At 39.2% G+C, this 23,161-nt stretch overlaps 40 non-coding genes and 7 pseudogenes across 40 annotated transcripts; all 47 read left to right on the top strand.

The window, feature by feature from the left end:
* Positions 1-98: 98 nt before the first annotated feature.
* LOC146025079 (5S ribosomal RNA) lies at positions 99-218 on the top strand (annotated as a pseudogene).
* A 344-nt stretch (positions 219-562) lies between these two features.
* LOC146021939 (5S ribosomal RNA) lies at positions 563-681 on the top strand. Its single transcript, XR_014451408.1, has one exon. It is a non-coding gene; the product is annotated as a 5S ribosomal RNA (ribosomal RNA).
* Positions 682-1,026: 345 nt separating this feature from the next.
* LOC146024563 (5S ribosomal RNA) lies at positions 1,027-1,145 on the top strand. Its single transcript, XR_014453938.1, has one exon. It is a non-coding gene; the product is annotated as a 5S ribosomal RNA (ribosomal RNA).
* Positions 1,146-1,491: 346 nt separating this feature from the next.
* Positions 1,492-1,610, top strand: LOC146024812 (5S ribosomal RNA; annotated as a pseudogene).
* Positions 1,611-1,953: 343 nt separating this feature from the next.
* On the top strand, positions 1,954-2,072 carry LOC146021938 (5S ribosomal RNA). The gene has a single exon (XR_014451407.1). It is a non-coding gene; the product is annotated as a 5S ribosomal RNA (ribosomal RNA).
* A 346-nt stretch (positions 2,073-2,418) lies between these two features.
* LOC146021937 (5S ribosomal RNA) lies at positions 2,419-2,537 on the top strand. The gene has a single exon (XR_014451406.1). It is a non-coding gene; the product is annotated as a 5S ribosomal RNA (ribosomal RNA).
* A 345-nt stretch (positions 2,538-2,882) lies between these two features.
* Positions 2,883-3,001, top strand: LOC146024312 (5S ribosomal RNA). The gene has a single exon (XR_014453697.1). It is a non-coding gene; the product is annotated as a 5S ribosomal RNA (ribosomal RNA).
* Positions 3,002-3,346: 345 nt separating this feature from the next.
* On the top strand, positions 3,347-3,465 carry LOC146021493 (5S ribosomal RNA). The gene has a single exon (XR_014450978.1). It is a non-coding gene; the product is annotated as a 5S ribosomal RNA (ribosomal RNA).
* A 345-nt stretch (positions 3,466-3,810) lies between these two features.
* On the top strand, positions 3,811-3,929 carry LOC146024276 (5S ribosomal RNA). Its single transcript, XR_014453662.1, has one exon. It is a non-coding gene; the product is annotated as a 5S ribosomal RNA (ribosomal RNA).
* A 343-nt stretch (positions 3,930-4,272) lies between these two features.
* LOC146021935 (5S ribosomal RNA) lies at positions 4,273-4,391 on the top strand. The gene has a single exon (XR_014451404.1). It is a non-coding gene; the product is annotated as a 5S ribosomal RNA (ribosomal RNA).
* A 344-nt stretch (positions 4,392-4,735) lies between these two features.
* Positions 4,736-4,854, top strand: LOC146021934 (5S ribosomal RNA). The gene has a single exon (XR_014451403.1). It is a non-coding gene; the product is annotated as a 5S ribosomal RNA (ribosomal RNA).
* Positions 4,855-5,198: 344 nt separating this feature from the next.
* On the top strand, positions 5,199-5,317 carry LOC146024860 (5S ribosomal RNA; annotated as a pseudogene).
* Positions 5,318-5,664: 347 nt separating this feature from the next.
* LOC146022460 (5S ribosomal RNA) lies at positions 5,665-5,783 on the top strand. Its single transcript, XR_014451916.1, has one exon. It is a non-coding gene; the product is annotated as a 5S ribosomal RNA (ribosomal RNA).
* A 346-nt stretch (positions 5,784-6,129) lies between these two features.
* Positions 6,130-6,248, top strand: LOC146023960 (5S ribosomal RNA). Its single transcript, XR_014453359.1, has one exon. It is a non-coding gene; the product is annotated as a 5S ribosomal RNA (ribosomal RNA).
* A 345-nt stretch (positions 6,249-6,593) lies between these two features.
* Positions 6,594-6,713, top strand: LOC146024984 (5S ribosomal RNA; annotated as a pseudogene).
* Positions 6,714-7,057: 344 nt separating this feature from the next.
* On the top strand, positions 7,058-7,176 carry LOC146021932 (5S ribosomal RNA). Its single transcript, XR_014451402.1, has one exon. It is a non-coding gene; the product is annotated as a 5S ribosomal RNA (ribosomal RNA).
* A 345-nt stretch (positions 7,177-7,521) lies between these two features.
* On the top strand, positions 7,522-7,640 carry LOC146024562 (5S ribosomal RNA). The gene has a single exon (XR_014453937.1). It is a non-coding gene; the product is annotated as a 5S ribosomal RNA (ribosomal RNA).
* Positions 7,641-7,986: 346 nt separating this feature from the next.
* On the top strand, positions 7,987-8,105 carry LOC146024811 (5S ribosomal RNA; annotated as a pseudogene).
* A 343-nt stretch (positions 8,106-8,448) lies between these two features.
* On the top strand, positions 8,449-8,567 carry LOC146022723 (5S ribosomal RNA). The gene has a single exon (XR_014452167.1). It is a non-coding gene; the product is annotated as a 5S ribosomal RNA (ribosomal RNA).
* Positions 8,568-8,913: 346 nt separating this feature from the next.
* LOC146021931 (5S ribosomal RNA) lies at positions 8,914-9,032 on the top strand. The gene has a single exon (XR_014451401.1). It is a non-coding gene; the product is annotated as a 5S ribosomal RNA (ribosomal RNA).
* A 345-nt stretch (positions 9,033-9,377) lies between these two features.
* LOC146022459 (5S ribosomal RNA) lies at positions 9,378-9,496 on the top strand. Its single transcript, XR_014451915.1, has one exon. It is a non-coding gene; the product is annotated as a 5S ribosomal RNA (ribosomal RNA).
* Positions 9,497-9,841: 345 nt separating this feature from the next.
* On the top strand, positions 9,842-9,960 carry LOC146021492 (5S ribosomal RNA). The gene has a single exon (XR_014450977.1). It is a non-coding gene; the product is annotated as a 5S ribosomal RNA (ribosomal RNA).
* Positions 9,961-10,305: 345 nt separating this feature from the next.
* LOC146024275 (5S ribosomal RNA) lies at positions 10,306-10,424 on the top strand. Its single transcript, XR_014453661.1, has one exon. It is a non-coding gene; the product is annotated as a 5S ribosomal RNA (ribosomal RNA).
* Positions 10,425-10,767: 343 nt separating this feature from the next.
* On the top strand, positions 10,768-10,886 carry LOC146021930 (5S ribosomal RNA). The gene has a single exon (XR_014451400.1). It is a non-coding gene; the product is annotated as a 5S ribosomal RNA (ribosomal RNA).
* A 344-nt stretch (positions 10,887-11,230) lies between these two features.
* LOC146024054 (5S ribosomal RNA) lies at positions 11,231-11,349 on the top strand. Its single transcript, XR_014453450.1, has one exon. It is a non-coding gene; the product is annotated as a 5S ribosomal RNA (ribosomal RNA).
* Positions 11,350-11,694: 345 nt separating this feature from the next.
* On the top strand, positions 11,695-11,813 carry LOC146024810 (5S ribosomal RNA; annotated as a pseudogene).
* A 344-nt stretch (positions 11,814-12,157) lies between these two features.
* Positions 12,158-12,276, top strand: LOC146021928 (5S ribosomal RNA). The gene has a single exon (XR_014451398.1). It is a non-coding gene; the product is annotated as a 5S ribosomal RNA (ribosomal RNA).
* A 1,635-nt stretch (positions 12,277-13,911) lies between these two features.
* Positions 13,912-14,030, top strand: LOC146023106 (5S ribosomal RNA). The gene has a single exon (XR_014452534.1). It is a non-coding gene; the product is annotated as a 5S ribosomal RNA (ribosomal RNA).
* Positions 14,031-14,374: 344 nt separating this feature from the next.
* Positions 14,375-14,493, top strand: LOC146024495 (5S ribosomal RNA). Its single transcript, XR_014453873.1, has one exon. It is a non-coding gene; the product is annotated as a 5S ribosomal RNA (ribosomal RNA).
* A 345-nt stretch (positions 14,494-14,838) lies between these two features.
* Positions 14,839-14,957, top strand: LOC146021927 (5S ribosomal RNA). Its single transcript, XR_014451397.1, has one exon. It is a non-coding gene; the product is annotated as a 5S ribosomal RNA (ribosomal RNA).
* Positions 14,958-15,303: 346 nt separating this feature from the next.
* Positions 15,304-15,422, top strand: LOC146024809 (5S ribosomal RNA; annotated as a pseudogene).
* A 344-nt stretch (positions 15,423-15,766) lies between these two features.
* On the top strand, positions 15,767-15,885 carry LOC146021926 (5S ribosomal RNA). Its single transcript, XR_014451396.1, has one exon. It is a non-coding gene; the product is annotated as a 5S ribosomal RNA (ribosomal RNA).
* A 345-nt stretch (positions 15,886-16,230) lies between these two features.
* LOC146023094 (5S ribosomal RNA) lies at positions 16,231-16,349 on the top strand. Its single transcript, XR_014452523.1, has one exon. It is a non-coding gene; the product is annotated as a 5S ribosomal RNA (ribosomal RNA).
* Positions 16,350-16,693: 344 nt separating this feature from the next.
* LOC146023408 (5S ribosomal RNA) lies at positions 16,694-16,812 on the top strand. The gene has a single exon (XR_014452827.1). It is a non-coding gene; the product is annotated as a 5S ribosomal RNA (ribosomal RNA).
* Positions 16,813-17,157: 345 nt separating this feature from the next.
* LOC146021925 (5S ribosomal RNA) lies at positions 17,158-17,276 on the top strand. The gene has a single exon (XR_014451395.1). It is a non-coding gene; the product is annotated as a 5S ribosomal RNA (ribosomal RNA).
* Positions 17,277-17,620: 344 nt separating this feature from the next.
* Positions 17,621-17,739, top strand: LOC146023272 (5S ribosomal RNA). The gene has a single exon (XR_014452695.1). It is a non-coding gene; the product is annotated as a 5S ribosomal RNA (ribosomal RNA).
* Positions 17,740-18,085: 346 nt separating this feature from the next.
* Positions 18,086-18,204, top strand: LOC146021924 (5S ribosomal RNA). Its single transcript, XR_014451394.1, has one exon. It is a non-coding gene; the product is annotated as a 5S ribosomal RNA (ribosomal RNA).
* Positions 18,205-18,549: 345 nt separating this feature from the next.
* Positions 18,550-18,668, top strand: LOC146023016 (5S ribosomal RNA). The gene has a single exon (XR_014452448.1). It is a non-coding gene; the product is annotated as a 5S ribosomal RNA (ribosomal RNA).
* Positions 18,669-19,013: 345 nt separating this feature from the next.
* On the top strand, positions 19,014-19,132 carry LOC146021922 (5S ribosomal RNA). The gene has a single exon (XR_014451392.1). It is a non-coding gene; the product is annotated as a 5S ribosomal RNA (ribosomal RNA).
* Positions 19,133-19,476: 344 nt separating this feature from the next.
* On the top strand, positions 19,477-19,595 carry LOC146023271 (5S ribosomal RNA). Its single transcript, XR_014452694.1, has one exon. It is a non-coding gene; the product is annotated as a 5S ribosomal RNA (ribosomal RNA).
* Positions 19,596-19,941: 346 nt separating this feature from the next.
* On the top strand, positions 19,942-20,060 carry LOC146021921 (5S ribosomal RNA). The gene has a single exon (XR_014451391.1). It is a non-coding gene; the product is annotated as a 5S ribosomal RNA (ribosomal RNA).
* Positions 20,061-20,405: 345 nt separating this feature from the next.
* LOC146023557 (5S ribosomal RNA) lies at positions 20,406-20,524 on the top strand. The gene has a single exon (XR_014452971.1). It is a non-coding gene; the product is annotated as a 5S ribosomal RNA (ribosomal RNA).
* A 344-nt stretch (positions 20,525-20,868) lies between these two features.
* Positions 20,869-20,987, top strand: LOC146022842 (5S ribosomal RNA). The gene has a single exon (XR_014452282.1). It is a non-coding gene; the product is annotated as a 5S ribosomal RNA (ribosomal RNA).
* A 345-nt stretch (positions 20,988-21,332) lies between these two features.
* On the top strand, positions 21,333-21,451 carry LOC146024554 (5S ribosomal RNA). Its single transcript, XR_014453929.1, has one exon. It is a non-coding gene; the product is annotated as a 5S ribosomal RNA (ribosomal RNA).
* A 345-nt stretch (positions 21,452-21,796) lies between these two features.
* LOC146023015 (5S ribosomal RNA) lies at positions 21,797-21,915 on the top strand. The gene has a single exon (XR_014452447.1). It is a non-coding gene; the product is annotated as a 5S ribosomal RNA (ribosomal RNA).
* A 344-nt stretch (positions 21,916-22,259) lies between these two features.
* On the top strand, positions 22,260-22,378 carry LOC146024553 (5S ribosomal RNA). Its single transcript, XR_014453928.1, has one exon. It is a non-coding gene; the product is annotated as a 5S ribosomal RNA (ribosomal RNA).
* Positions 22,379-22,723: 345 nt separating this feature from the next.
* LOC146023014 (5S ribosomal RNA) lies at positions 22,724-22,842 on the top strand. The gene has a single exon (XR_014452446.1). It is a non-coding gene; the product is annotated as a 5S ribosomal RNA (ribosomal RNA).
* The last annotated feature ends 319 nt before the right edge of the window (positions 22,843-23,161 follow it).

The following is a 23,161-nucleotide window of genomic DNA, read 5'->3' as shown; positions in this document are numbered from 1 at the left end:
CACATGATTTTTTTCAGTAAGCAAAAACAGTTACGAAACTTTTTTATTAGCTTACCTGGTGATAGAAGTAGAAGAGGGCAAAAAAGTGCCTGTATCTCACCTACAGCCATACCACATTGGATATGTTCAATCTCGTCTGATCTTGGAAGCTTAAGCAGTGTTGGGCCTGGTTAGTACTTGGGTGGGAGACCACATGGGAACACGTGGTGCTGTAGGTTTTTTCACATTACTGGCAAATTGTTTTTATTCTCTAGCTATTTAAATTGGAAACTTTTTCTTTTTATTGCCTGTAGAGACATTTGTAAGAGGTCAAACAGACACAATAGCCATCACCTAAAGACTTACCACACTGTTTAGGCCCAATTCCAATTGCTTTTGGCAGCTAAACAGTGTTGAGCTCTTTAGTAGTTTAATTTAAGATCCCCTGCTAATATCATGTCCTGTAGGTCTTTTTACATTACCAAAACATGATTTTTTTCATTAAGCCAAAACAGTTAGGAAACTTTTTTATTAGCTTACCTGGTGATAGAAGTAGAAGAGGGCAAAAAAGTGCATGTATCTCACCTACAGCCATACCACATTGGATAGGCCCAATCTCGTCTGATCTTGGAAGCTAAGCAGTGTTGGGCCTGGTTAGTACTTGGGTGGGAGACCACATGGGAACACCAGGTGCTGTAGGTTTTTTCACATTACTGGCAAATTGTTTTTATTCTCTATCTATTTAAATTGGAAACTTTTTCTTTTTATTGCCAGCACAGACATTTAGAAGAGGTCAAACATACACAATAGCCATCACCTAAAGACTTACCACACTGTTTAGGCCCAATTCCAACTGCTTTTGGCAGCTAAACAGTGTTGAGCCTCTTTAGTATTTTAATTTAAGATCCCCTGCTAACATCATGTCCTGTAGGTCTTTTTACATTGCCAACACATGATTTTTTTCAGTAAGCAAAAACAGTTACAAAACTTTTTTATTAGCTTACCTGGTGATAGAAGTAGAAGAGGGCAAAAAAGTGCCTGTATCTCACCTACAGCCATACCACATTGGATATGCCCAATCTCGTCTGATCTTGGAAGCTAAGCAGTGTTGTGCCTTGTTAGTACTTGGGTGGGAGACCACATGGGAACACCAGGTGCTGTAGGTTTTTTCACATTACTGCCAAATTGTTTTTATTCTCTAGCTATTTAAATTGGAAACTTTTTCTTTTTATTGCCAGTACAGACATTTGGAAGAGGTCAAACAGACACAATAGCCATCACCTAAAGACTTACCACACTGTTTAGGCCCAATTCCAACTGCTTTTGGCAGCTAAACAGTGTATGAGCCTCTTTAGTAGTTTCATTTAAGATCCCCTGCTAATATCATGTCCTGTAGGTCTTTTTACATTACCAAAACATGATTTTTTTCATTAAGCCAAAACAGTTAGGAAACTTTTTTATTAACTTACCTGGTGATAGAAGTAGAAGAGGGCAAAAAAGTGCATGTATCTCACCTACAGCCATACCACATTGGATAGGCCCAATCTCGTCTGATCTTGGAAGCTAAGCAGTGTTGGGTCTCGTTAGTACTTGGGTGGGAGACCACATGGGAACACCAGGTGCTGTAGGTTTTTTCACATTACTGGCAAATTGTTTTTATTCTCTATCTATTTAAATTGGAAACTTTTTCTTTTGATTGCCAGCACAGACATTTAGAAGAGGTCAAACATACACAATAGCCATCACCTAAAGACTTACCACACTGTTTAGGCCCAATTCCAACTGCTTTTGGCAGCTAAACAGTGTTGAGCCTCTTTAGTAGTTTAATTTAAGATCCCCTGCTAATATCATGTCCTGTAGGTCTTTTTACATTACCAACACATGATTTTTTTCAGTAAGCAAAAACAGTAAGAAGCTTTTTTATTAGCTTACCTGGTGATAGAAGAGAAGAGGGCAAAAAAGAGCATGTATCTCACCTACAGCCATACCACATTGGATAGGCCCAATCTCGTCTGATCTTGGAAGCTAAGCAGTGTTGGGCCTGGTTAGTACTTGGGTGGGAGACCACATGGGAACACCAGGTGCTGTAGGTTTTTTCACATTACTGGCAAATTGTTTTTATTCTCTAGCTATTTAAATTGGAAACTTTTTCTTTTTATTGCCTGTAGAGACATTTGTAAGAGGTCAAACAGACACAATAGCCATCACCTAAAGACTTACCACACTGTTTAGGCCCAATTCCAACTGCTTTTGGCAGCTAAACAGTGTTGAGCCTCTTTAGTAGTTTAATTTAAGATCCCCTGCTAATATCATGTCCTGTAGGTCTTTTTACATTACCAACACATGATTTTTTTCATTAAGCCAAAACAGTTAGTAAACTTTTTTATTAGCTTACCTGGTGATAGAAGTAGAAGAGGGCAAAAAAAGTGCAGGTATCTCACCTACAGCCATACCACATTGGATAGGCCCAATCTCGTCTGATCTTGGAAGCTAAGCAGTGTTGGGCCTGGTTAGTACTTGGGTGGGAGACCACATGGGAACACCAGGTGCTGTAGGTTTTTTCACATTACTGGCAAATTGTTTTTATTCTCTAGCTATTTAAATTGGAAACTTTTTCTTTTTATTGCCTGTAGAGACATTTGTAAGAGGTCAAACAGACACAATAGCCATCACCTAAAGACTTACCACACTGTTTAGGCCCAATTCCAACTGCTTTTGGCAGCTAAACAGTGTTGAGCCTCTTTAGTAGTTTAATTTAAGATCCCCTGCTAACATCATGTCCTGTAGGTCTTTTTACATTGCCAACACATGATTTTTTTCAGTAAGCAAAAACAGTTACGAAACTTTTTTATTAGCTTACCTGGTGATAGAAGTAGAAGAGGGCAAAAAAGTGCCTGTATCTCACCTACAGCCATACCACATTGGATATGTCCAATATCGTCTGATCTTGGAAGCTAAGCAGTGTTGGGCCTGGTTAGTACTTGGGTGGGAGACCACATGGGAACACCAGGTGCTGTAGGTTTTTTCACATTACTGGCAAATTGTTTTTATTCTCTAGCTATTTAAATTGGAAACTTTTTCTTTTTATTGCCTGTAGAGACATTTGTAAGAGGTCAAACAGACACAATGGCCATCACCTAAAGACTTACCACACTGTTTAGGCCCAATTCCAACTGCTTTTGGCAGCTAAACAGTGTTGAGCCTCTTTAGTAGTTTAATTTAAGATCCCCTGCTAATATCATGTCCTGTAGGTCTTTTTACATTACCAACACATGATTTTTTTCAGTAAGCAAAAACAGTTAGGAAACTTTTTTATTAGCTTACCTGGTGATAGAAGTAGAAGAGGGCAAAAAAGTGCATGTATCTCACCTACAGCCATACCACATTGGATAGGCCCAATCTCATCTGATCTTGGAAGCTAAGCAGTGTTGGGCCTGGTTAGTACTTGGGTGGGAGACCACATGGGAACACCAGGTGCTGTAGGTTTTTTCACATTACTGGCAAATTGTTTTTATTCTCTATCTATTTAAATTGGAAACTTTTTCATTTTATTGCCAGCACAGACATTTAGAAGAGGTCAAACATACACAATAGCCATCACCTAAAGACTTACCACACTGTTTAGGCCCAATTCCAACTGCTTTTGGCAGCTAAACAGTGTTGAGCCTCTTTAGTAGTTTAATTTAAGATCCCCTGCTAATATCATGTCCTGTAGGTCTTTTTACATTGCCAACACATGATTTTTTTCAGTAAGCAAAAACAGTTACGAAACTTTTTTATTAGCTTACCTGGTGATAGAAGTAGAAGAGGGCAAAAAAGTGGCTGTATCTCACCTACAGCCATACCACATTGGATATGCCCAATCTCGTCTGATCTTGGAAGCTAAGCAGTGTTGGGCCTGGTTAGTGCTTGGGTGGGAGACCACATGGGAACACGTGGTGCTGTAGGTTTTTTCACATTACTGGCAAATTTTTTTTATTCTCTAGCTATTTAAATTGGAAACTTTTTCTTTTTATTGCCTGTAGAGACATTTGTAAGAGGTCAAACAGACACAATAGCCATCACCTAAAGACTTACCACACTGTTTAGGCCCAATTCCAATTGCTTTTGGCAGCTAAACAGTGTTGAGCTCTTTAGTAGTTTATTTAAGATCCCCTGCTAATATCATGTCCTGTAGGTCTTTTTACATTACCAAAACATGATTTTTTTCATTAAGCCAAAACAGTTAGGAAACTTTTTTATTAGCTTACCTGGTGATAGAAGTAGAAGAGGGCAAAAAAGTGCATGTATCTCACCTACAGCCATACCACATTGGATAGGCCCAATCTCGTCTGATCTTGGAAGCTAAGCAGTGTTGGGCCTGGTTAGTACTTGGGTGGGAGACCACATGGGAACACCAGGTGCTGTAGGTTTTTTCACATTACTGGCAAATTGTTTTTATTCTCTATCTATTTAAATTGGAAGCTTTTTCTTTTTATTGCCAGCACAGACATTTAGAAGAGGTCAAACATACACAATAGCCATCACCTAAAGACTTACCACACTGTTTAGGCCCAATTCCAACTGCTTTTGGCAGCTAAACAGTGTTGAGCCTCTTTAGTAGTTTCATTTAAGATCCCCTGCTAATATCATGTCCTGTAGGTCTTTTTACATTACCAACACATGATTTTTTTCAGTAAGCAAAAACAGTTAGCAGGCTTTTTTATTAGCTTACCTGGTGATAGAAGAGAAGAGGTCAAAAAAGAGCATGTATCTCACCTACAGCCATACCACATTGGATAGGCCCAATCTCGTCTGATCTTGGAAGCTAAGCAGTGTTGGGCCTGGTTAGTACTTGGGTGGGAGACCACATGGGAACACCAGGTGCTGTAGGTTTTTTCACATTACTGGCAAATTGTTTTTATTCTCTATCTATTTAAATTGGAAACTTTTTCTTTTTATTGCCAGCACAGACATTTAGAAGAGGTCAAACATACACAATAGCCATCACCTAAAGACTTACCACACTGTTTAGGCCCAATTCCAACTGCTTTTGGCAGCTAAACAGTGTTGAGCCTCTTTAGTATTTTAATTTAAGATCCCCTGCTAATATCATGTCCTGTAGGTCTTTTTACATTACCAACACATGATTTTTTTCAGTAAGCAAAAACAGTTAGGAAGCTTTTTTATTAGCTTACCTGGTGATAGAAGAGAAGAGGGCAAAAAAGAGCATGTATCTCACCTACAGCCATACCACATTGGATAGGTCCAATCTTGTCTGATCTTGGAAGCTAAGCAGTGTTGGGCCTGGTTAGTACTTGGGTGGGAGACCACATTGGAACACCTGGTGCTGTAGGTTTTTTCACATTACTGGCAAATTGTTTTTATTCTCTAGCTATTTAAATTGGAAACTTTTTCTTTTTATTGCCAGTACAGACATTTGGAAGAGGTCAAACAGACACAATAGCCATCACCTAAAGACTTACCACACTGTTTAGGCCCAATTCCAACTGCTTTTGGCAGCTAAACAGTGTATGAGCCTCTTTAGTAGTTTCATTTAAGATCCCCTGCTAATATCATGTCCTGTAGGTCTTTTTACATTACCAAAACATGATTTTTTTCATTAAGCCAAAACAGTTAGTAAACTTTTTTATTAGCTTACCTGGTGATAGAAGTAGAAGAGGGCAAAAAAAGTGCAGGTATCTCACCTACAGCCATACCACATTGGATATGTCCAATCTCGTCTGATCTTGGAAGCTAAGCAGTGTTGGGCCTGGTTAGTACTTGGGTGGGAGACCACATGGGAACACCAGGTGCTGTAGGTTTTTTCACATTACTGGCAAATTGTTTTTATTCTCTAGCTATTTAAATTGGAAACTTTTTCTTTTTATTGCCTGTAGAGACATTTGTAAGAGGTCAAACAGACACAATGGCCATCACCTAAAGACTTACCACACTGTTTAGGCCCAATTCCAACTGCTTTTGGCAGCTAAACAGTGTTGAGCCTCTTTAGTAGTTTCATTTAAGATCCCCTGCTAATATCATGTCCTGTAGGTCTTTTTACATTACCAAAACATGATTTTTTTCATTAAGCCAAAACAGTTAGGAAACTTTTTTATTAGCTTACCTGGTGATAGAAGTAGAAGAGGGCAAAAAAAGTGCATGTATCTCACCTACAGCCATACCACATTGGATAGGCCCAATCTCGTCTGATCTTGGAAGCTAAGCAGTGTTGGGCCTGGTTAGTACTTGGGTGGGAGACCACATGGGAACACCAGATGCTGTAGGTTTTTTCACATTACTGGCAAATTGTTTTTATTCTCTATCTATTTAAATTGGAAACTTTTTCTTTTTATTGCCAGCACAGACATTTAGAAGAGGTCAAACATACACAATAGCCATCACCTAAAGACTTACCACACTGTTTAGGCCCAATTCCAACTGCTTTTGGCAGCTAAACAGTGTTGAGCCTCTTTAGTAGTTTAATTTAAGATCCCCTGCTAATATCATGTCCTGTAGGTCTTTTTACATTGCCAACACATGATTTTTTTCAGTAAGCAAAAACAGTTACGAAACTTTTTTATTAGCTTACCTGGTGATAGAAGTAGAAGAGGGCAAAAAAGTGCCTGTATCTCACCTACAGCCATACCACATTGGATATGTCCAATCTCGTCTGATCTTGGAAGCTTAAGCAGTGTTGGGCCTGGTTAGTACTTGGGTGGGAGACCACATGGGAACACGTGGTGCTGTAGGTTTTTTCACATTACTGGCAAATTGTTTTTATTCTCTAGCTATTTAAATTGGAAACTTTTTCTTTTTATTGCCTGTAGAGACATTTGTAAGAGGTCAAACAGACACAATAGCCATCACCTAAAGACTTACCACACTGTTTAGGCCCAATTCCAATTGCTTTTGGCAGCTAAACAGTGTTGAGCTCTTTAGTAGTTTAATTTAAGATCCCCTGCTAATATCATGTCCTGTAGGTCTTTTTACATTACCAAAACATGATTTTTTTCATTAAGCCAAAACAGTTAGGAAACTTTTTTATTAGCTTACCTGGTGATAGAAGTAGAAGAGGGCAAAAAAGTGCATGTATCTCACCTACAGCCATACCACATTGGATAGGCCCAATCTCGTCTGATCTTGGAAGCTAAGCAGTGTTGGGCCTGGTTAGTACTTGGGTGGGAGACCACATGGGAACACCAGGTGCTGTAGGTTTTTTCACATTACTGGCAAATTGTTTTTATTCTCTATCTATTTAAATTGGAAACTTTTTCTTTTTATTGCCAGCACAGACATTTAGAAGAGGTCAAACATACACAATAGCCATCACCTAAAGACTTACCACACTGTTTAGGCCCAATTCCAACTGCTTTTGGCAGCTAAACAGTGTTGAGCCTCTTTAGTATTTTAATTTAAGATCCCCTGCTAACATCATGTCCTGTAGGTCTTTTTACATTGCCAACACATGATTTTTTTCAGTAAGCAAAAACAGTTACAAAACTTTTTTATTAGCTTACCTGGTGATAGAAGTAGAAGAGGGCAAAAAAGTGCCTGTATCTCACCTACAGCCATACCACATTGGATATGCCCAATCTCGTCTGATCTTGGAAGCTAAGCAGTGTTGTGCCTTGTTAGTACTTGGGTGGGAGACCACATGGGAACACCAGGTGCTGTAGGTTTTTTCACATTACTGCCAAATTGTTTTTATTCTCTAGCTATTTAAATTGGAAACTTTTTCTTTTTATTGCCAGTACAGACATTTGGAAGAGGTCAAACAGACACAATAGCCATCACCTAAAGACTTACCACACTGTTTAGGCCCAATTCCAACTGCTTTTGGCAGCTAAACAGTGTATGAGCCTCTTTAGTAGTTTCATTTAAGATCCCCTGCTAATATCATGTCCTGTAGGTCTTTTTACATTACCAAAACATGATTTTTTTCATTAAGCCAAAACAGTTAGGAAACTTTTTTATTAACTTACCTGGTGATAGAAGTAGAAGAGGGCAAAAAAGTGCATGTATCTCACCTACAGCCATACCACATTGGATAGGCCCAATCTCGTCTGATCTTGGAAGCTAAGCAGTGTTGGGTCTCGTTAGTACTTGGGTGGGAGACCACATGGGAACACCAGGTGCTGTAGGTTTTTTCACATTACTGGCAAATTGTTTTTATTCTCTATCTATTTAAATTGGAAACTTTTTCTTTTGATTGCCAGCACAGACATTTAGAAGAGGTCAAACATACACAATAGCCATCACCTAAAGACTTACCACACTGTTTAGGCCCAATTCCAACTGCTTTTGGCAGCTAAACAGTGTTGAGCCTCTTTAGTAGTTTAATTTAAGATCCCCTGCTAATATCATGTCCTGTAGGTCTTTTTACATTACCAACACATGATTTTTTTCAGTAAGCAAAAACAGTAAGAAGCTTTTTTATTAGCTTACCTGGTGATAGAAGAGAAGAGGGCAAAAAAGAGCATGTATCTCACCTACAGTCATACCACATTGGATAGGCCCAATCTCGTCTGATCTTGGAAGCTAAGCAGTGTTGGGCCTGGTTAGTACTTGGGTGGGAGACCACATGGGAACACCAGGTGCTGTAGGTTTTTTCACATTACTGGCAAATTGTTTTTATTCTCTAGCTATTTAAATTGGAAACTTTTTCTTTTTATTGCCTGTAGAGACATTTGTAAGAGGTCAAACAGACACAATAGCCATCACCTAAAGACTTACCACACTGTTTAGGCCCAATTCCAACTGCTTTTGGCAGCTAAACAGTGTTGAGCCTCTTTAGTAGTTTAATTTAAGATCCCCTGCTAATATCATGTCCTGTAGGTCTTTTTACATTACCAACACATGATTTTTTTCATTAAGCCAAAACAGTTAGTAAACTTTTTTATTAGCTTACCTGGTGATAGAAGTAGAAGAGGGCAAAAAAAGTGCAGGTATCTCACCTACAGCCATACCACATTGGATAGGCCCAATCTCGTCTGATCTTGGAAGCTAAGCAGTGTTGGGCCTGGTTAGTACTTGGGTGGGAGACCACATGGGAACACCAGGTGCTGTAGGTTTTTTCACATTACTGGCAAATTGTTTTTATTCTCTAGCTATTTAAATTGGAAACTTTTTCTTTTTATTGCCTGTAGAGACATTTGTAAGAGGTCAAACAGACACAATAGCCATCACCTAAAGACTTACCACACTGTTTAGGCCCAATTCCAACTGCTTTTGGCAGCTAAACAGTGTTGAGCCTCTTTAGTAGTTTAATTTAAGATCCCCTGCTAATATCATGTCCTGTAGGTCTTTTTACATTGCCAACACATGATTTTTTTCAGTAAGCAAAAACAGTTACGAAACTTTTTTATTAGCTTACCTGGTGATAGAAGTAGAAGAGGGCAAAAAAGTGCCTGTATCTCACCTACAGCCATACCACATTGGATATGTCCAATCTCGTCTGATCTTGGAAGCTAAGCAGTGTTGGGCCTGGTTAGTACTTGGGTGGGAGACCACATGGGAACACCAGGTGCTGTAGGTTTTTTCACATTACTGGCAAATTGTTTTTATTCTCTAGCTATTTAAATTGGAAACTTTTTCTTTTTATTGCCTGTAGAGACATTTGTAAGAGGTCAAACAGACACAATGGCCATCACCTAAAGACTTACCACACTGTTTAGGCCCAATTCCAACTGCTTTTGGCAGCTAAACAGTGTTGAGCCTCTTTAGTAGTTTAATTTAAGATCCCCTGCTAATATCATGTCCTGTAGGTCTTTTTACATTACCAACACATGATTTTTTTCAGTAAGCAAAAACAGTTAGGAAACTTTTTTATTAGCTTACCTGGTGATAGAAGTAGAAGAGGGCAAAAAAGTGCATGTATCTCACCTACAGCCATACCACATTGGATAGGCCCAATCTCATCTGATCTTGGAAGCTAAGCAGTGTTGGGCCTGGTTAGTACTTGGGTGGGAGACCACATGGGAACACCAGGTGCTGTAGGTTTTTTCACATTACTGGCAAATTGTTTTTATTCTCTATCTATTTAAATTGGAAACTTTTTCATTTTATTGCCAGCACAGACATTTAGAAGAGGTCAAACATACACAATAGCCATCACCTAAAGACTTACCACACTGTTTAGGCCCAATTCCAACTGCTTTTGGCAGCTAAACAGTGTTGAGCCTCTTTAGTAGTTTAATTTAAGATCCCCTGCTAATATCATGTCCTGTAGGTCTTTTTACATTGCCAACACATGATTTTTTTCAGTAAGCAAAAACAGTTACGAAACTTTTTTATTAGCTTACCTGGTGATAGAAGTAGAAGAGGGCAAAAAAGTGGCTGTATCTCACCTACAGCCATACCACATTGGATATGCCCAATCTCGTCTGATCTTGGAAGCTAAGCAGTGTTGGGCCTGGTTAGTGCTTGGGTGGGAGACCACATGGGAACACGTGGTGCTGTAGGTTTTTTCACATTACTGGCAAATTTTTTTTATTCTCTAGCTATTTAAATTGGAAACTTTTTCTTTTTATTGCCTGTAGAGACATTTGTAAGAGGTCAAACAGACACAATAGCCATCACCTAAAGACTTACCACACTGTTTAGGCCCAATTCCAATTGCTTTTGGCAGCTAAACAGTGTTGAGCTCTTTAGTAGTTTATTTAAGATCCCCTGCTAATATCATGTCCTGTAGGTCTTTTTACATTACCAAAACATGATTTTTTTCATTAAGCCAAAACAGTTAGGAAACTTTTTTATTAGCTTACCTGGTGATAGAAGTAGAAGAGGGCAAAAAAGTGCACGTATCTCACCTACAGCCATACCACATTGGATAGGCCCAATCTCGTCTGATCTTGGAAGCTAAGCAGTGTTGGGCCTGGTTAGTACTTGGGTGGGAGACCACATGGGAACACCAGGTGCTGTAGGTTTTTTCACATTACTGGCAAATTGTTTTTATTCTCTATCTATTTAAATTGGAAGCTTTTTCTTTTTATTGCCAGCACAGACATTTAGAAGAGGTCAAACATACACAATAGCCATCACCTAAAGACTTACCACACTGTTTAGGCCCAATTCCAACTGCTTTTGGCAGCTAAACAGTGTTGAGCCTCTTTAGTAGTTTAATTTAAGATCCCCTGCTAATATCATGTCCTGTAGGTCTTTTTACATTGCCAACACATGATTTTTTTCAGTAAGCAAAAACAGTTAGGAAGCTTTTTTATTAGCTTACCTGGTGATAGAAGAGAAGAGGGCAAAAAAGAGCATGTATCTCACCTACAGCCATACCACATTGGATAGCCCAAATCTCGTCTGATCTTGGAAGCTAAGCAGTGTTGGGCCTGGTTAGTACTTGGGTGGGAGACCACATGGGAACACCAGGTGCTGTAGGTTTTTTCACATTACTGGCAAATTGTTTTTATTCTCTATCTATTTAAATTGGAAACTTTTTCTTTTTATTGCCAGCACAGACATTTAGAAGAGGTCAAACATACACAATAGCCATCACCTAAAGACTTACCACACTGTTTAGGCCCAATTCCAACTGCTTTTGGCAGCTAAACAGTGTTGAGCCTCTTTAGTAGTTTCATTTAAGATCCCCTGCTAATATCATGTCCTGTAGGTCTTTTTACATTACCAAAACATGATTTTTTTCATTAAGCCAAAACAGTTAGGAAACTTTTTTATTAACTTACCTGGTGATAGAAGTAGAAGAGGTCAAAAAAGTGCATGTATCTCACCTACAGCCATACCACATTGGATAGGCCCAATCTCGTCTGATCTTGGAAGCTAAGCAGTGTTGGGTCTCGTTAGTACTTGGGTGGGAGACCACATGGGAACACCAGGTGCTGTAGGTTTTTTCACATTACTGGCAAATTGTTTTTATTCTCTATCTATTTAAATTGGAAACTTTTTCTTTTGATTGCCAGCACAGACATTTAGAAGAGGTCAAACATACACAATAGCCATCACCTAAAGACTTACCACACTGTTTAGGCCCAATTCCAACTGCTTTTGGCAACTAAACAGTGTTGAGCCTCTTTAGTAGTTTAATTTAAGATCCCCTGCTAATATCATGTCCTGTAGGTCTTTTTACATTACCAACACATGATTTTTTTCAGTAAGCAAAAACAGTTAGGAAGCTTTTTTATTAGCTTACCTGGTGATAGAAGAGAAGAGGGCAAAAAAGAGCATGTATCTCACCTACAGCCATACCACATTGGATAGGCCCAATCTCGTCTGATCTTGGAAGCTAAGCAGTGTTGGGCCTGGTTAGTACTTGGGTGGGAGACCACATGGGAACACCAGGTGCTGTAGGTTTTTTCACATTACTGGCAAATTGTTTTTATTCTCTAGCTATTTAAATTGGAAACTTTTTCTTTTTATTGCCTGTAGAGACATTTGTAAGAGGTCAAACAGACACAATAGCCATCACCTAAAGACTTACCACACTGTTTAGGCCCAATTCCAACTGCTTTTGGCAGCTAAACAGTGTTGAGCCTCTTTAGTAGTTTCAAGGAAGGGGGAAGCCCAAGAAAGGGCTATATAGAAGCGCTGGTTTCTAAGTATCTGAGCGGTCCCACTAATGCACACCTTTTTGCTGCTCCCTGTCAGAGTATGTGTAACTCAGACAGAACAAGAAAGAGACAAGGACATGCAGTTTACACTGTCATGTACTATCAGGGAGCGCAATGGTGTGCACTGCAATAATCAACACTTGTTTATATCAATGTAAAAAATTTATTTAAAATAAATAAAAAGCAATAATTTTCAATACATATAAGTGCACATCAAGAATTTTTGCAATTGCAAGACAGGACAAACAAGACTTACAACAATAAACATATAGAGGCTTTTTGGAGCATATTTGACTAGTATGAGGCTGGATAGGTTATAAAGTCATTTAAGGCAATGGTTTTTAAGCAAGGCTTTTTGTATATAATTACCAGTCCCGCATAGATGTTAGAGACAAATTCTCAAAAGATGGTGTGTCCGGCTCAGTAAGTGTCCATAATTCGGGTACACAATTGCCTCTGTGTAATTAGAGGAGCTCTCCTGCTCAGTATGGAGAGATGGATGGTAGCTCTGCAACACCAATCAATGTAACTGCTGCTCCCGATGGTAGTGACAGCGATAATCTGCGGTGATTAGAACCTGGTAGTCTGTGGTCAGCAACAAAACGCGTTTCTCCGCCTCAGGGTCAGCGGCTTCCTCAGTTGAGGAAGCCGCTGACCCTGAGGCGGAGAAACGCGTTTTGTTGCTGACCACAGACTACCAGGTTCTAATCACCGCAGATTATCGCTGTCACTACCATCGGGAGCAGCAGTTACATTGATTGGTGTTGCAGAGCTACCATCCATCTCTCCATACTGAGCAGGAGAGCTCCTCTAATTACACAGAGGCAATTGTGTACCCGAATTATGGACACTTACTGAGCCGGACACACCATCTTTTGAGAATTTGTCTCTAACATCTATGCGGGACTGGTAATTATATACAAAAAGCCTTGCTTAAAAACCATTGCCTTAAATGACTTTATAACCTATCCAGCCTCATACTAGTCAAATATGCTCCAAAAAGCCTCTATATGTTTATTGTTGTAAGTCTTGTTTGTCCTGTCTTGCAATTGCAAAAATTCTTGATGTGCACTTATATGTATTGAAAATTATTGCTTTTTATTTATTTTAAATAAATTTTTTACATTGATATAAACAAGTGTTGATTATTGCAGTGCACACCATTGCGCTCCCTGATAGTACATGACAGTGTAAACTGCATGTCCTTGTCTCTTTCTTTAGTAGTTTAATTTAAGATCCCCTGCTAATATCATGTCCTGTAGGTCTTTTTACATTACCAACACATGATTTTTTTCAGTAAGCAAAAACAGTTAGGAAGCTTTTTTATTAGCTTACCTGGTGATAGAAGTAGAAGAGGGCAAAAAAGTGTCTGTATCTCACCTACAGCCATACCACATTGGATATGCCCAATCTCGTCTGATCTTGGAAGCTAAGCAGTGTTGGGCCTGGTTAGTACTTGGGTGGGAGACCACATGGGAACACCAGGTGCTGTAGGTTTTTTCACATTACTGGCAAATTGTTTTTATTCTCTAGCTATTTAAATTGGAAACTTTTTCTTTTTATTGCCTGTAGAGACATTTGGAAGAGGTCAAACAGACACAATAGCCATCACCTAAAGACTTACCACACTGTTTAGGCCCAATTCCAACTGCTTTTGGCAGCTAAACAGTGTTGAGCCTCTTTAGTAGTTTAATTTTAGATCCCCTGCTAATATCATGTCCTGTAGGTCTTTTTACATTACCAACACATGATTTTTTTCAGTAAGCAAAAACAGTTAGGAAGCTTTTTTATTAGCTTACCTGGTGATAGAAGAGAAGAGGGCAAAAAAGAGCATGTATCTCATCTACAGCAATACCACATTGGATAGGCTCAATCTCGTCTGATCTTGGAAGCTAAGCAGTGTTGGGCCTGGTTAGTACTTGGGTGGGCGACCACATGGGAACCCCTGGTGCTGTAGGTTTTTTCACATTACTGGCAAATTGTGTTTATTCTCCAGCTATTTAAATTGGAAACTTTTTCTTTTTATTGCCAGTACAAACATTTGGAAGAGGTCAAACAGACACAATAGCCATCACATAAATACTTACCACACTGTTTAGGCCCAATTCCAACTGCTTTTGGCAGCTAAACAGTGTATGAGCCTCTTTAGTAGTTTCATTCAAGATTCCCTGCTAATATCATGTCCTGTAGGTCTTTTTACATTACCAACACATGATTTTTTTCAGTAAGCAAAAACAGTTAGGAAGCTTTTTTATTAGCTTACCTGGTGATAGAAGAGAAGAGGGCAAAAAAGAGCATGTATCTCACCTACAGCCATACCACATTGGATAGGCCCAATCTCGTCTGATCTTGGAAGCTAAGCAGTGTTGGGCCTGGTTAGTACTTGGGTGGGAGACCACATGGGAACACCAGGTGCTGTAGGTTTTTTCACATTACTGGCAAATTGTTTTTATTCTCTATCTATTTAAATTGGAAACTTTTTCTTTTTATTGCCAGCACAGACATTTAGAAGAGGTCAAACAGACACAATAGCCATCACCTAAAGACTTACCACACTGTTTAGGCCCAATTCCAACTGCTTTTGGCAGCTAAACAGTGTATGAGCCTCTTTAGTAGTTTCATTTAAGATCCCCTGCTAATATCATGTCCTGTAGGTCTTTTTACATTACCAAAACATGATTTTTTTCATTAAGCCAAAACAGTTAGGAAACTTTTTTATTAACTTACCTGGTGATAGAAGTAGAAGAGGTCAAAAAAGTGCATGTATCTCACCTACAGCCATACCACATTGGATAGGCCCAATCTCGTCTGATCTTGGAAGCTAAGCAGTGTTGGGTCTCGTTAGTACTTGGGTGGGAGACCACATGGGAACACCAGGTGCTGTAGGTTTTTTCACATTACTGGCAAATTGTTTTTATTCTCTATCTATTTAAATTGGAAACTTTTTCTTTTGATTGCCAGCACAGACATTTAGAAGAGGTCAAACATACACAATAGCCATCACCTAAAGACTTACCACACTGTTTAGGCCCAATTCCAACTGCTTTTGGCAACTAAACAGTGTTGAGCCTCTTTAGTAGTTTAATTTAAGATCCCCTGCTAATATCATGTCCTGTAGGTCTTTTTACATTACCAACACATGATTTTTTTCAGTAAGCAAAAACAGTTAGGAAGCTTTTTTATTAGCTTACCTGGTGATAGAAGAGAAGAGGGCAAAAAAGAGCATGTATCTCACCTACAGCCATACCACATTGGATAGGCCCAATCTCGTCTGATCTTGGAAGCTAAGCAGTGTTGGGCCTGGTTAGTACTTGGGTGGGAGACCACATGGGAACACCAGGTGCTGTAGGTTTTTTCACATTACTGGCAAATTGTTTTTATTCTCTAGCTATTTAAATTGGAAACTTTTTCTTTTTATTGCCTGTAGAGACATTTGTAAGAGGTCAAACAGACACAATAGCCATCACCTAAAGACTTACCACACTGTTTAGGCCCAATTCCAACTGCTTTTGGCAGCTAAACAGTGTTGAGCCTCTTTAGTAGTTTAATTTAAGATCCCCTGCTAATATCATGTCCTGTAGGTCTTTTTACATTACCAACACATGATTTTTTTCAGTAAGCAAAAACAGTTAGGAAGCTTTTTTATTAGCTTACCTGGTGATAGAAGTAGAAGAGGGCAAAAAAGTGTCTGTATCTCACCTACAGCCATACCACATTGGATATGCCCAATCTCGTCTGATCTTGGAAGCTAAGCAGTGTTGGGCCTGGTTAGTACTTGGGTGGGAGACCACATGGGAACACCAGGTGCTGTAGGTTTTTTCACATTACTGGCAAATTGTTTTTATTCTCTAGCTATTTAAATTGGAAACTTTTTCTTTTTATTGCCTGTAGAGACATTTGGAAGAGGTCAAACAGACACAATAGCCATCACCTAAAGACTTACCACACTGTTTAGGCCCAATTCCAACTGCTTTTGGCAGCTAAACAGTGTTGAGCCTCTTTAGTAGTTTAATTTTAGATCCCCTGCTAATATCATGTCCTGTAGGTCTTTTTACATTACCAACACATGATTTTTTTCAGTAAGCAAAAACAGTTAGGAAGCTTTTTTATTAGCTTACCTGGTGATAGAAGAGAAGAGGGCAAAAAAGAGCATGTATCTCATCTACAGCCATACCACATTGGATAGGCCCAATCTCGTCTGATCTTGGAAGCTAAGCAGTGTTGGGCCTGGTTAGTACTTGGGTGGGCGACCACATGGGAACCCCTGGTGCTGTAGGTTTTTTCACATTACTGGCAAATTGTGTTTATTCTCCAGCTATTTAAATTGGAAACTTTTTCTTTTTATTGCCAGTACAAACATTTGGAAGAGGTCAAACAGACACAATAGCCATCACATAAATACTTACCACACTGTTTAGGCCCAATTCCAACTGCTTTTGGCAGCTAAACAGTGTATGAGCCTCTTTAGTAGTTTCATTCAAGATTCCCTGCTAATATCATGTCCTGTAGGTCTTTTTACATTACCAACACATGATTTTTTTCAGTAAGCAAAAACAGTTAGGAAGCTTTTTTATTAGCTTACCTGGTGATAGAAGAGAAGAGGGCAAAAAAGAGCATGTATCTCACCTACAGCCATACCACATTGGATAGGCCCAATCTCGTCTGATCTTGGAAGCTAAGCAGTGTTGGGCCTGGTTAGTACTTGGGTGGGAGACCACATGGGAACACCAGGTGCTGTAGGTTTTTTCACATTACTGGCAAATTGTTTTTATTCTCTATCTATTTAAATTGGAAACTTTTTCTTTTTATTGCCAGCACAGACATTTAGAAGAGGTCAAACATACACAATAGCCATCACCTAAAGACTTACCACACTGTTTAGGCCCAATTCCAACTGCTTTTGGCAGCTAAACAGTGTTGAGCCTCTTTAGTAGTTTAATTTAAGATCCCCTGCTAATATCATGTCCTGTAGGTCTTTTTACATTACCAACACATGATTTTTTTCAGTAAGCAAAAACAGTTAGGAAGCTTTTTTATTAGCTTACCTGGTGATAGAAGAGAAGAGGGCAAAAAAGAGCATGTATCTCACCTACAGCCATAACACATTGGATATGCCCAATCTCGTCTGATCTTGGAAGCTAAGCAGTGTTGGGCCTGGTTAGTACTTGGGTGGGAGACCACATGGGAACACCTGGTGCTGTAGGTTTTTTCACATTACTGGCAAATTGTTTTTATTCTCTAGCTATTTAAATTGGAAACTTTTTCTTTTTATTGCCAGTACAGACATTTGGAAGAGGTCAAACAGACACAATAGCCATCACCTAAAGACTTACCACACTGTTTAGGCCCAATTCCAACTGCTTTTGGCAGCTAAACAGTGTATGAGCCTCTTTAGTAGTTTCATTTAAGATCCCCTGCTAATATCATGTCCTGTAGGTCTTTTTACATTACCAAAACATGATTTTTTTCATTAAGCCAAAACAGTTAGGAAACTTTTTTATTAGCTTACCTGGTGATAGAAGTAGAAGAGGGCAAAAAAGTGCATGTATCTCACCTACAGCCATACCACATTGGATAGGCCCAATCTCGTCTGATCTTGGAAGCTAAGCAGTGTTGGGCCTGGTTAGTACTTGGGTGGGAGACCACATGGGAACACCAGGTGCTGTAGGTTTTTTCACATTACTGGCAAATTGTTTTTATTCTCTATCTATTTAAATTGGAAACTTTTTCTTTTTATTGCCAGCACTGACATTTAGAAGAGGTCAAACATACACAATAGCCATCACCTAAAGACTTACCACACTGTTTAGGCCCAATTCCAACTGCTTTTGGCAGCTAAACAGTGTTGAGCCTCTTTAGTAGTTTAATTTAAGATCCCCTGCTAATATCATGTCCTGTAGGTCTTTTTACATTGCCAACACATGATTTTTTTCAGTAAGCAAAAACAGTTAGGAAACTTTTTTATTAGCTTACCTGGTGATAGAAGTAGAAGAGGGCAAAAAAGTGCCTGTATCTCACCTACAGCCATACCACATTGGATATGCCCAATCTCGTCTGATCTTGGAAGCTAAGCAGTGTTGGGCCTGGTTAGTACTTGGGTGAGAGACCACATGGGAACACCAGGTGCTGTAGGTTTTTTCACATTACTGGCAAATTGTTTTTATTCTCTAGCTATTTAAATTGGAAACTTTTTCTTTTTATTGCCTGTAGAGACATTTGTAAGAGGTCAAACAGACACAATGGCCATCACCTAAAGACTTACCACACTGTTTAGGCCCAATTCCAACTGCTTTTGGCAGCTAAACAGTGTATGAGCCTCTTTAGTAGTTTCATTCAAGATTCCCTGCTAATATCATGTCCTGTAGGTCTTTTTACATTACCAACACATGATTTTTTTCAGTAAGCAAAAACAGTTAGGAAGCTTTTTTATTAGCTTACCTGGTGATAGAAGAGAAGAGGGCAAAAAAGAGCATGTATCTCACCTACAGCCATACCACATTGGATAGGCCCAATCTCGTCTGATCTTGGAAGCTAAGCAGTGTTGGGCCTGGTTAGTACTTGGGTGGGAGACCACATGGGAACACCAGGTGCTGTAGGTTTTTTCACATTACTGGCAAATTGTTTTTATTCTCTATCTATTTAAATTGGAAACTTTTTCTTTTTATTGCCAGCACAGACATTTAGAAGAGGTCAAACATACACAATAGCCATCACCTAAAGACTTACCACACTGTTTAGGCCCAATTTTAACTGCTTTTGGCAGCTAAACAGTGTTGAGCCTCTTTAGTAGTTTAATTTAAGATCCCCTGCTAATATCATGTCCTGTAGGTCTTTTTACATTACCAACACATGATTTTTTTCAGTAAGCAAAAACAGTTAGGAAGCTTTTTTATTAGCTTACCTGGTGATAGAAGAGAAGAGGGCAAAAAAGAGCATGTATCTCACCTACAGCCATAACACATTGGATATGCCCAATCTCGTCTGATCTTGGAAGCTAAGCAGTGTTGGGCCTGGTTAGTACTTGGGTGGGAGACCACATGGGAACACCTGGTGCTGTAGGTTTTTTCACATTACTGGCAAATTGTTTTTATTCTCTAGCTATTTAAATTGGAAACTTTTTCTTTTTATTGCCAGTACAGACATTTGGAAGAGGTCAAACAGACACAATAGCCATCACCTAAAGACTTACCACACTGTTTAGGCCCAATTCCAACTGCTTTTGGCAGCTAAACAGTGTATGAGCCTCTTTAGTAGTTTCATTTAAGATCCCCTGCTAATATCATGTCCTGTAGGTCTTTTTACATTACCAAAACATGATTTTTTTCATTAAGCCAAAACAGTTAGGAAACTTTTTTATTAGCTTACCTGGTGATAGAAGTAGAAGAGGGCAAAAAAGTGCATGTATCTCACCTACAGCCATACCACATTGGATAGGCCCAATCTCGTCTGATCTTGGAAGCTAAGCAGTGTTGGGCCTGGTTAGTACTTGGGTGGGAGACCACATGGGAACACCAGGTGCTGTAGGTTTTTTCACATTACTGGCAAATTGTTTTTATTCTCTATCTATTTAAATTGGAAACTTTTTCTTTTTATTGCCAGCACTGACATTTAGAAGAGGTCAAACATACACAATAGCCATCACCTAAAGACTTACCACACTGTTTAGGCCCAATTCCAACTGCTTTTGGCAGCTAAACAGTGTTGAGCCTCTTTAGTAGTTTAATTTAAGATCCCCTGCTAATATCATGTCCTGTAGGTCTTTTTACATTGCCAACACATGATTTTTTTCAGTAAGCAAAAACAGTTAGGAAACTTTTTTATTAGCTTACCTGGTGATAGAAGTAGAAGAGGGCAAAAAAGTGCCTGTATCTCACCTACAGCCATACCACATTGGATATGCCCAATCTCGTCTGATCTTGGAAGCTAAACAGTGTTGGGCCTGGTTAGTACTTGGGTGAGAGACCACATGGGAACACCAGGTGCTGTAGGTTTTTTCACATTACTGGCAAATTGTTTTTATTCTCTAGCTATTTAAATTGGAAACTTTTTCTTTTTATTGCCTGTAGAGACATTTGTAAGAGGTCAAACAGACACAATAGCCATCACCTAAAGACTTACCACACTGTTTAGGCCCAATTCCAACTGCTTTTGGCAGCTAAACAGTGTTGAGCCTCTTTAGTAGTTTAATTTAAGATCCCCTGCTAATATCATGTCCTGTAGGTCTTTTTACATTACCAACACATGATTTTTTTCAGTAAGCAAAAACAGTTAGGAAGCTTTTTTATTAGCTTACCTGGTTATAGAAGAGAAGAGGGCAAAAAAGAGCATGTATCTCACCTACAGCCATACCACATTGGATAGGCCCAATCTCGTCTGATCTTGGAAGCTAAGCAGTGTTGGGCCTGGTTAGTACTTGGGTGGGCGACCACATGGGAACCCCTGGTGCTGTAGGTTTTTTTACATTACTGGCAAATTGTGTTTATTCTCCAGCTATTTAGATTGGAAACTTTTTCTTTTTATTGCCAGTACAGACATTTGGAAGAGGTCAAACAGACACAATAGCCATCACATAAAGACTTACCACACTGTTTAGGCCCAATTCCAACTGCTTTTGGCAGCTAAACAGTGTATGAGCCTCTTTAGTAGTTTCATTTAAGATCCCCTGCTAATATCATGTCCTGTAGGTCTTTTTACATTTCCAACACATGATTTTTTTCAGTAAGCAAAAACAGTTAGGAAGCTTTTTTATTAGCTTACCTGGTGATAGAAGAGAAGAGGGCAAAAAAGAGCATGTATCTCACCTACATCCATACCACATTGGATAGGCCCAATCTCGTCTGATCTTGGAAGCTAAGCAGTGTTGGGCCTGGTTAGTACTTGGGTGGGAGACCACATGGGAACACCAGGTGCCGTAGGTTTTTTCACATTATTGGCAAATTGTTTTTATTCTCTATCTATTTAAATTGGAAACTTTTTCTTTTTATTGCCAGCACAGACATTTAGAAGAGGTCAAACATACACAATAGCCATCACCTAAAGACTTACCACACTGTTTAGGCCCAATTCCAACTGCTTTTGGCAGCTAAACAGTGTTGAGCCTCTTTAGTAGTTTAATTTAAGATCCCCTGCTAATATCATGTCCTGTAGGTCTTTTTACATTGCCAACACATGATTTTTTTCAGTAAGCAAAAACAGTTACGAAACTTTTTTATTAGCTTACCTGGTGATAGAAGTAGAAGAGGGCAAAAAAGTGCCTGTATCTCACCTACAGCCATACCACATTGGATATGCCCAATCTCGTCTGATCTTGGAAGCTAAGCAGTGTTGGGCCTGGTTAGTACTTGGGTGAGAGACCACATGGGAACACCAGGTGCTGTAGGTTTTTTCACATTACTGGCAAATTGTTTTTATTCTCTAGCTATTTAAATTGGAAACTTTTTCTTTTTATTGCCTGTAGAGACATTTGTAAGAGGTCAAACAGGCACAATAGCCATCACCTAAAGACTTACCACACTGTTTAGGCCCAATTCCAACTGCTTTTGGCAGCTAAACAGTGTTGAGCCTCTTTAGTAGTTTAATTTAAGATCCCCTGCTAATATCATGTCCTGTAGGTCTTTTTACATTACCAACACATGATTTTTTTCAGTAAGCAAAAACAGTTAGGAAGCTTTTTTATTAGCTTACCTGGTGATAGAAGAGAAGAGGGCAAAAAAGAGCATGTATCTCACCTACATCCATACCACATTGGATAGGCCCAATCTCGTCTGATCTTGGAAGCTAAGCAGTGTTGGGCCTGGTTAGTACTTGGGTGGGAGACCACATGGGAACACCAGGTGCCGTAGGTTTTTTCACATTACTGGCAAATTGTTTTTATTCTCTATCTATTTAAATTGGAAACTTTTTCTTTTTATTGCCAGCACAGACATTTAGAAGAGGTCAAACATACACAATAGCCATCACCTAAAGACTTACCACACTGTTTAGGCCCAATTCCAACTGCTTTTGGCAGCTAAACAGTGTTGAGCCTCTTTAGTAGTTTAATTTAAGATCCCCTGCTAATATCATGTCCTGTAGGTCTTTTTACATTGCCAACACATGATTTTTTTCAGTAAGCAAAAACAGTTACGAAACTTTTTTATTAGCTTACCTGGTGATAGAAGTAGAAGAGGGCAAAAAAGTGCCTGTATCTCACCTACAGCCATACCACATTGGATATGCCCAATCTCGTCTGATCTTGGAAGCTAAGCAGTGTTGGGCCTGGTTAGTACTTGGGTGAGAGACCACATGGGAACACCAGGTGCTGTAGGTTTTTTCACATTACTGGCAAATTGTTTTTATTCTCTAGCTATTTAAATTGGAAACTTTTTCTTTTTATTGCCTGTAGAGACATTTGTAAGAGGTCAAACAGGCACAATAGCCATCACCTAAAGACTTACCACACTGTTTAGGCCCAATTCCAACTGCTTTTGGCAGCTAAACAGTGTTGAGCCTCTTTAGTAGTTTAATTTAAGATCCCCTGCTAATATCATGTCCTGTAGGTCTTTTTACATTACCAACACATGATTTTTTTCAGTAAGCAAAAACAGTTAGGAAGCTTTTTTATTAGCTTACCTGGTGATAGAAGAGAA

This window comes from Crinia signifera, chromosome 7 (genome assembly GCF_055691185.1).
Source record: "Crinia signifera chromosome 7, ASM5569118v1, whole genome shotgun sequence".
Classification (NCBI taxonomy): domain Eukaryota; kingdom Metazoa; phylum Chordata; class Amphibia; order Anura; family Myobatrachidae; genus Crinia; species Crinia signifera.
This window is presented reverse-complemented; position numbering and strand designations above follow the sequence as displayed.